This window comes from Adelges cooleyi, unplaced genomic scaffold (genome assembly GCF_023614345.1).
Source record: "Adelges cooleyi isolate 19-005CV unplaced genomic scaffold, UGA_ACOO_1.1 ACOO_flye_CR_arks_rails_tigmint_CR_PRNA_1, whole genome shotgun sequence".
In the NCBI taxonomy this organism is placed as follows: domain Eukaryota; kingdom Metazoa; phylum Arthropoda; class Insecta; order Hemiptera; family Adelgidae; genus Adelges; species Adelges cooleyi.
Genome location: NW_026095751.1, coordinates 3,643,569 through 3,653,927, shown reverse-complemented (window position 1 = coordinate 3,653,927; position 10,359 = coordinate 3,643,569).

The window sequence follows — 10,359 nt, the reverse complement described above, 5'->3', positions numbered from 1 at the left end:
AATTTCACGTTCGCTTTCAATTTATTGTAAGTATCATCCTTATCACCTATACAGTCCACTTTATCCGTCTTTATCTTCACAATCCGTTAGTATATTACTTATTGAACCACGCGAATAATCGGACCCAAACCGCGTAAAAGGACATCCGGGCTGTCGATTGTACAGTATACGGGGGCGGAGGGGGCTTTTCTCTATTGGTTACCAACTTTTCGTTACGGGCAGCGGTCCTAGATTTCGACCTATTAGATTTTCGAGAGGCACTGCGATTTCTATTTTTAGATTTATTTTTATTGCTTTTTCTTCTCTCAGGGCCATCGCCCGGTGCGCAGTTTGGGTAGATTCCAAGTGTGCCATTTCAAATTTAAGTGTCTTAATCTATATTTGTTTATCGCAAATACCCTTTGAAAACTCGTTCACAATCGGCCCATATTTTAATTCCGGGCTGCCTGTGGATGCATCGGCCCTTTTTTTGGACGAACCTTTATGATGTAGCTCGAAGATTTAGTTATGTAGCTCGTTAGTTTTAGCTACCATGGCATTGTAAGTAATCTGTGAGATACTCTTCTGCCCTTTTCTGTGGAGAAGGGAATCCTATACCAGCCTATGTTTAAAATCTGGCTCAATGTTCCATCATCATCGGCACCCTTTTTAGTGGCAGGTTGCCTAAAGCTTATCGCGGCCCCTTTGAGGTACAATATCCGGTAGTATCCATTTCCTCTTCAGCAGACATGACGGTGGCGGGTACAGCACTTCCACTACTTGCTTGTAAACGAGTTGCCGCGATCCAAATGTATTCGCTGTATATCACAAAATACACTAAACATAACTGCTGATTACCAGCGTAAAATAATGTTAGAATTTCCAAATCTGGTAGGTGGACCTCTTTTGGCTGCCCTAAGGCATGTGCTGAGTATAGGACCTCTCGAGCCAAAATTGGGGTGGGCCCATGATAGGGATGGTAGGTCCCTAGAGTGGAGACGTACCTGTTGGGGTACTTAAAACCAAAATGTCAGCGTGCGAAATAGGACTCTGCGACCATTTGCCGCGGAGTTAAAACTAAAATCTCTCTAACTTAGTAAGTTTAGGGAGGATCGACTCGAATTCGACACCAATCCTCACATGCATTTATTTTAAAACGAGATATGTGAATTTCACAAAAAACGAACACAAATTACTTGCGCAATAGCACAAAAAGCTAACAAATAACGCGCTCTTGACAACGGCGGAAACGACTTTAAATCGTTGTTACATTTTTAATGTAATTTTCAAGTTTGTTTTTCTACTAGCAAACCATATCTTATTTATTTGTTTTTTTTTAATTTATTTTATTGCTATAGCTACCCATTGTTGTCTTCAATGTCAATCCAAAAATAATGTCTGAAACCACTTCTCTCAGTCCAATATCTAGAAAAAAACAAATAATATTTTAAACTCTAATACTCGTAGATATAGATCAGAAAAAGATTACACTAGGCTTTAAGTGAGAACTATTGATCTACACTAAGCACCATGTTAGGTTTTATAGTCGTTGACTAAATTGTTGTGACCGCGGTTGATTCCGGTGGTCTCAGTTTCTTTGAGTAGTCTTACCTGGGATTGAGTTATTGGCAGTCTGTCCATGGATGTCGTGTTCAATATAGTATTAGAGACCTCAGGTATCGGTGATATAAATAATGTGACTGACACAATATTTATTGTATTAAGATCGATTTGTTTGTTCATTAAACATATCTACATTACACATGTTTACCCGAAAGATAATCTTACAATAATTATATAGGTTTAGGTTAGTGCGTAATATTATTAAACATAGGTCGTTGTAATTAATAGACGCCGGAAACACGATTGATTAATTGATTAATATGTACTGGTACCGTCTGCACGGGCCGTGTCGTTTACCATGTGCTGGGTCAGCACTAACATGGCTCATGCAGTGATTCATAACAATAGCTTTGTAATGCTCTACGTAAATTACAGAAACAGATGTTTCGAGTAAAAATATAAATTATTTGATTTTCAAAATAATGTATGTTTGGATTACAAATATTACACATCCATCATGCACTCTTAATCTAGATAGATTTTAGAAACTATAATTTTCGATTTATAAGTCTGAAAATCAGCTGAACATAACAAAACAATTTTATATCGGTTTGTTCATATTAAGTATATCTTACCGTTAGAAATAGCCTTCTCCAAGTGTCTGTCTGTAATAAATTATTTAAATCATATATATAATTGTAAAATTTAATAACATAAAGGTTATTTTTTATGAAACAATGTCACTAACTTGCATAGAAAACTGCCCTCTTATATTCGTCTGTAAGGTAACATAAAATATTTAATTTAGTCATTCGGTGAACTATTTTGAATAGGTACATGTAAAAATTAAATAACTACCCAAACCGAAGGCCAAAACTTTTACAACGGCAAACGATATTATGAAGCAGTGAATTTTCATTTTAACTGTAAAATATAATACAGTTAAACACCTTTTATTTTAGACACGGGCGTCACTTAGTGATTAACTCCGTCGAGTAGCTGATAAGTTTTTAGTTTTTCAATCATGTGGTTTAACCTAACCTTACTAAATTTTCTGATTGATATTTCAGAATTGTTATTTATTTTTAAAACAAAACATATTATAAAAAAAACTGGACTTATAAGACATTTATAAAACGAAATAGACATTATAATTCTTATAAGTGTACTTACCACTTTTGAATTTCTATAGTATTACTTACTAATAGACTTGCTGTGCAATGAAATCGGACTAGTGGTTAGAAAGGTATAGCAGGCCTAAACACGAAAGTAAAAATATATTGACATTACATCGTCACTTTTTTTTTTTTTGTATTTTAGTTTATTTGAATAGTTTGAAAGGCCTGTACGTTTTAAAATATTAGGTTACGCGATTTTTATGCTATGCCGGTTTTTTTTTAATACCATAGCTGCTCAAATAGTAGTTCTAAACGCGTTTGTTTTTAACATCGATACGAAATCATTTAAAATTTTTTTTTATAAAAATATTGTTTTACCGCCGACATTAGAGTAGTATGGTCAATTATTTGATTTGGCTATTAATTATAATATACATTTAATAAAACCAAAATTTGACTGGTCAATACAACATTTTATTATATTAAAATAAGCACATTGCAAAATATATACATATTTAGATTATATTGTTGCATTATTATAAGCCCATTGACAAGTCGCAAGAAAAGCACTTAAAAACAGTTTAACAAACTGATCAGTTGTTTTTTTGTCGTATAAATTGTTTAAGTACCACAATAAAACTTCAAAGACGGTAAGTATAGTTATCGTGTAATATACCTAGCAAATCATTTTGAAACTTGTAAATTTTTTTTTTTTGTAAATACAATGCTAACACATATGCTGTTAACAATTTATAATCAAAAGAAAAATTGACCGCTTCTTCTAGGAAAATATGTGATGATATTTTTTTCAGGTTTTGATGTACATCGATAGTTTTTTATAGAAAGAATATCCCACTCAAGTTGGGTAGAAATTCAATTATTTTCCAAAAAGTTATATCTGGCTGTTATTTCATGTTTAAAAATATTTGTTTGGATGTAATTTCCATTTGTCTTTGATCTTATGAAGTAGATATTGATGTCTTACTTTTAATTCTCTTTACTATAATATTTTCAACATCTTTATACCGTGGATCGTAAATTGTATTCTTCTTATTTTATAAATTTACTGTAGAGTTTCTACATTGTTGTAGTTCCCCTTAAATATACACATATATTATATTGTCCTAAAATATAAATACTACAAAACTCTTCTACCATTTTTCTGTTATTTTCCCTTCAACTAGCTTTTTAAAAAAATCTTTTAACCAGCCTATACTAACATTCCCAGTAATTTTCTACACTTCCATTGGTACTCCTTCAGTTCTTGTCCTAACGCTTTTTTTTTTCATTGCTCTCAACCAAACTTCCTTAACCAGGTTTACTACCAGACTTTTGTTTCACTAAACACTCTCCACAGACACTCTTAAATACTGTAATTGAATACATTTAATGAATAAGGTCAATTAAGATAAAAGGGGTTAAATTTGGCTTGATATGGCTAAGTAGATGGAAGGTTGTGTGGTGTCATAACTTTATGGTGATTACGTGATAAAAGTTGTTATACCTTAGTATGAAAGTAAAACACAATTAGATTAATGTAAATAATAATATTCGCCGATGTTCATTATGAAACCCAAATTACACGAACGACAATTTGTGCCGGTATAGCACTCGCGTATGGTGAACAATCCCCACTACATATATTTATATTAACTGCTGATACGTAACACCTCTTTCCTTTTTTTTATATTTAAAATAATATACTTAACCATAGTTACATTTATAATATTATATAGACAGATAATACAAATTATTACAAAAACAATATCAAATTACAATAACAACATTTCATGCAAAAATAATAATTATGTGTAGCACATATGTTTTATAATATGCAAAAATAATACACTAACATAAATAATCACAAAGAGTAAAACGCTAAATAGGTATTTAAATCCTAACGGGTCTAGGAGATTTTTGTGCTGTGGTGTTTATTGGTACAGTAGTTTCAAAGGAATCGGAGTTTGTTTGGTCAACACTAGGCGTGTCTGAATAATCAGAAGCGGGAAATAACCCATTTTCTTTTTGGACCGTGTGGCCATATCTGATCACTGTGCCTTATCTATTCAGAACCATCATTAAAAACTACTTTATCAGTATTATGACTAATATTATCTGTTTGAGCTTGTTTGGTCGCATTGACCACATGAGTTTTGTTATTGTTACGAACCGGTCTGACGGCGGCGCGGCGATGCCGTTGGGCCCTTGATTGGCTTGATTGCTTTATTACAAATAAGCATCAAAGCGTTAATTTGAAAGTGATTTTATCCGAGAGGACTAGTACAGTAGAGTATAGGCATAATGGAATCAAAACAACGAGGGGACAAAGAGGTCAAAGGTCTACACGAATTATTATAAATAAAAGTGAATATAATAACTAGTTAACTTAAAAAAAAGCGAGACGGTCGTGTGCAAAATATTATAAGCTATAAACTACACATTGTAGCTCTACAAGAAATACGTTGGCTCGGAAACGGAAATGTGCAAGCAGAAAGTGCAACAGTAATCTATAATGGCACAACATCTAATAGGCACGAAAAAGGAGTAGAATTCGTAGTAAATAACACAATTATGGCCTGTATTAAAAAATTTGAAGCTGTTAATGAGCGTATATGTTACATCCATGTAGCAGGACGCAAATTTGACTTAATTTTAATTAACTGCTACGCACTAACTGAGGACAAAGATGAAAATGACTCCTTACCAAGACATTGTATCAAAGTGACAGTTGGAGATTTTAATGCTCAAGTAGGGAAAGAGTTGATGTTTAGACCGATCATTGGAAAAGAAAGCCTGCATGATACATCCAATGATAATGGAAGCAAATTTATTAATTTTGCAATCTCCAGAGAGCTAGTCATAAGTAGCACATATTTCCCAAGGAAAAACATACACAAGCATACGTGGTCAGCCCCGGATGGAAGAACAAAATCTCAGATTGATCATGTCATTATAGATAAATGTCATCAGTCAAGCATTGCAAATGCGATGTGAGAACATACAGAGGTGCGGGTGGAGACTCGGACCACTATCTGGTGGTAGCGAAATTCTCCCTCAAGCTCTCAGCTAAATGGAAAGACACCAACAAAAAAGTAAAAATACTAAATTACACAGAGACAAGATCAAAAGTGATGCTGGAATTTAAACATTTAAACGGAAAGTAACTATGGAATTCGCTAAACATAATACAACACAATTTGAAGCTGAAAAAACCTCAACCACAACTTGTGAAAAAATCAAAGACTCGCTAACAAAAGCAGCGGAAAGCCTAAGGGTAGGAAAAACAAAAAGGAAAAACTACTGGTTCAACGATGAATGCCAAGAAGCGATTAAAAAATGCCAGGAAGCAAGAACAATCATCACACAAGACCCTACCAATGATAACGTGCAAAACTATATACGATTACGTAATGTAGCAAATAAAATTACAGAAAAGAATCGCTGAGAACAGGAAGTTAGAAGAAATAGAAATATACAAAAGACCCGAAATTATTTTTTGAAAAGTGCAAATCCGTTAAGGAAGGATTTAAAGCACGGACGACTATTATGAAAGATGGAAACGGCAATCTAGTTTCTGATCCCAAGATGATTGTAGAAAACTTCAAAGAGTACTTTGACAATGTACTTAACGACAGCGCAGAACAAAATACCAGTTATAGTCCATATGAAAAACTAGTGTACCAAACGGCCGAACTAGAATTACCCGAGCCCAGTATGGACGAAATTGAACATATAGTAAAATCCCTAAAAAATAACAAAGCGCCAGGGAAAATAATATCAACTCGGAACTGCTCAAAATTGCAGGAAAAGACTTTTTAAAAATCCTTCATCGTCTTATTTCGAGTATATGGAAGAGTGAAAAAATTGTTGTTTGTATTTTGTTAAAAATACTTCTTTTAACGATAGAATTAATAGAGGTCATACAACGAAGACTAATTCAACCGGCTCGTTAGAACCTGACTGCTCGAAAATAAATATCATGCGACTTGTCAATAGCCTAACGTGTCGATAGAAACGGTAAAATGTAGAGATGTTTTTTTGGGGCATCTATGTGTATACACAACAAATAAAACGTCAATAGAAATATATGTTACGCAAAATTTTGCAATTCTAGTTATGGGCCTTAGGATTTTTGGCAGAGTTCTAAAGTATTAAAAACATTGGACGAAAACAAGTTCATCATTCTCAATTTTTTTTTGTTGGAAATTAATTATTTACTAATCAAAAGATTTGCCCAGATTTCTTTCTACTTTAAAACAATTTGTTAGTGGTATCTCTCTTTGGATATAATGGTATGAATAATTAATACATTTTTTGTTATTCAATTTACTTACTTAGTTAGAAGGTGTACGTGTTTTACACAAATATGTTATTTATTGGAATATTTTTTATTATTGAAATATAAACCTTTGCTCCGCATATGTATATTAGTTATATTGCCCTTGGCCATATTTCATCAACCTGTTATACTAGCTTGTTACTGCTTCTTAATATACTATATCATTATCTATAGTTCCACCACTACTCTAAATTTATTCGGTACTTCAACGTGACATGAAAATGCTCTTTCGTGGTTGCAGACTTGGCTGAAAACCTTTAACACAGGGCTTATAACGTTAATAACTTTTCCTTATTGACGATTAGTTTTTTTTTTATTATATAATGTCATGATGATTTTTCGAATTATTTAAAAGTGTTACCTTTACCCACTTCATACTAAAAATATTTAATTAAATACTTAAGAATTAATTTGTTTTGTGATAAATATACGGTTCATTTATATACCTATGGGCTCTCGTGTGAGAATTGACGTTAATTCTATATTTTAATAGTTTTTACTATTTTTCGGCAGCGGTAGTTACTAGATGCTTTTTTCAGGAATTTTTCAATGTACTCTAAGTGATGAACACCATTGAGTGTTAGTGTATTACATTTATATTACCGATGGTGAATATAAATTAGCGTTCTGGTTGCAAATATTTTGAATAGCTCACCGTGCCTCAATTGATTTTGTTGCCCATAGAAATTTGCTAGGAAATAAATTGTTATAAATGCAAGTAATAATAATTGATGCATACTGTAACCATACTATGTATGACACGCATGTTATGCACTGTGTGTGATAATTGAGAAGTACAACAGCCATAAACGTTGCCGTTAAGTTATAAGTAGGTGAAAGTAAAAAAATAAAATGGAATGGAACAATTAGAAGCCCGATTTAGGTCTGGTTATCGGTGACAGTATTACCGATTAGGGTCAAGATTATTATTTAATAGCAGACAAAAGCGCTACTCTCAATTTTAACTCAACAAATATTGATTTTAAATTCAAATCTTTATCAAGTCATAGCAAACGAACAGATAGTTGAAAATATAAAATTCGAACGCCACCATATTTTTTTTTTTAATTTTGTCTACAGATTTATAAAATTAAAAATATACGTTTCCATTCCTAAAACCAAATGCGATACTTGTTTTACATATAAGGGTTGAAGATAAAAATATTTTAAATATTGAAAAATATAGTAAAATATGTACCTAACCATTCAGGAAAACAAAAATTATCAAAATATTTATATTTTCCAAGAAAACGTCTTGTCTTTAATGAATCACCCTGTATATATATATTAAACTATCTAAAAAGAAAAGTTATCCACTCTAATTGCATTTTTAAGCACATTATAATTATTTTACAGTATTGCGTATGCATTTAATATTGTAGGCTGTTGTGATTTTTGATATACCATTTATAATTTTACCGAAAAAATATTTAGGTTCATATGTATAGTTCAACAAAATTAGCTAATAAGAAATAATAACAGATCTTTTTTTTTGTTTAAGACCACACAACTAGTTCATATGCATCATGTTGTTATGGTTACTAAAATTTGAAATTATACAACAATATAAAAATATATTTATAATATTATTTATATTATTTTAATTTATTAGGTAAATAATATTTGATTGTATTAATCTTATTAAATTAAGTAAAATCTCAATAAATGGAGTATGAAACATTTTGCTATTTACTGTATATGCGGTGCTATGACTTATATAATGTCAAAAATAAATGATGCAGCATATAAAATCAATATCATACATTTTTGTAAAGCATATATGCTTTTTTAACTAATCTCGAAACTAAAATAAAAAAGGGTTTTAATAATTCATAATAACATATTTAGCACTTAAAACAAAAAAAAATACAAACAACTTATTTACAACACGGCGATTTAAACAGATAACACATTGAACATTGTACAATGCAAACATTTTACGAAAAACTGCAAAAACACAAATGAAAAAAAAATTGATTAAAAAATTTGCTACAAAGCTATGTTAATATGTAATCATGTACAAATATTTTTGAATGTTGAAAGATATATTCAGATATTATTTTTTCGGTTAGCAGCTTATTGGTGTCTCATTTCTAATTCTGTTTTTTAACATATTTTCCCAAATCTTCATAATGAGGTCATTAATTTTATTGTTCTATAGTTTCTAAATTCTTGTAATATCCCCCCTGTCTTTTAATAAAGGTCCAACAAAACGCCATCCATCTACTCAACTGGCATTTTCCCTTATACTAGTATATAATTGAAAATGTATATGCATACATCCCTAACATTTTCCACCTCCACTGGTCCTACAGCTTTTTTTAATGTTGATTGCTCTCACAGGCCACCATCTTTTCTTGTGGTTAACTAAACCTTTCAGACCTTCGCCCCACGAAACATTAAAATTTCATATTTCTATGCTCATCGTAAAAGAGAATACAAAAACAATACAAATGGAAAACACATCATAGTACTCTTAATAATAAAACCTTCATAATCCCGCATAGTCACTTCATAACTTTAATTGGCGACAGTGTCTGATGTAAACGATTTTTATGCTTTTTTTTGTTTGCAGATGAAAACTAAATGTTACTACTTTGTTTTATCATTTACATTTGTCAGTATTTTGCCATTTAATGCAGGTAATTACTTCTTTTTTACACTTGCCTCTTGGTTACCTCGTGCCCCGTGGTACCTTTGATTAGATAAATAGTAATCATAAATAAAAAACCAAAACAATTTTGTTTACAGTTGAGTGCTCTGTTATTACTGATCGCTATACAAAGAGAGTCACCCTTACAAGTCAGTAACAATTTTAAATTAAATTTTTACTTTTATCAAACATATTTTTATGTATGTGTTAATAATATATTGCAGACTTTTACATCGATAAGGCTGTTGAGGAAGGTATGATACAATATATAAAACTATATTGTTATGTTTGTAACTATTCAGATTTAGAGTGTACAAAGTGTTTGTTTATGAATACTTAAGCATTTATAACATTCATATTTATACTTACCGAAGCAATTTTCCTAATTTACATAAACAAATTTAAGGTTGTAAGGACAAGCCACTGCCTTCGTTAATATTCACTGACTATTTAACCTTATAGTGTTATAAGCATTTTAAAAGCATTATAAATTATGTCTTTTAATATAGCTCAAACAATTATTTGTTGATTCTAGATAAATTGCCTGATTTAATTGAAGTATTTATTCGTGAAGACGTTTCGTCGGGTAATCATAGTTATTATAAAATATAGATAAAATAAAGATGATTTAGGAATGACAATGACATTTTTTTTAAGTAAATTTTTCTGTGTTATAAATCATACATTTTACTCAAGAACCGAATTAG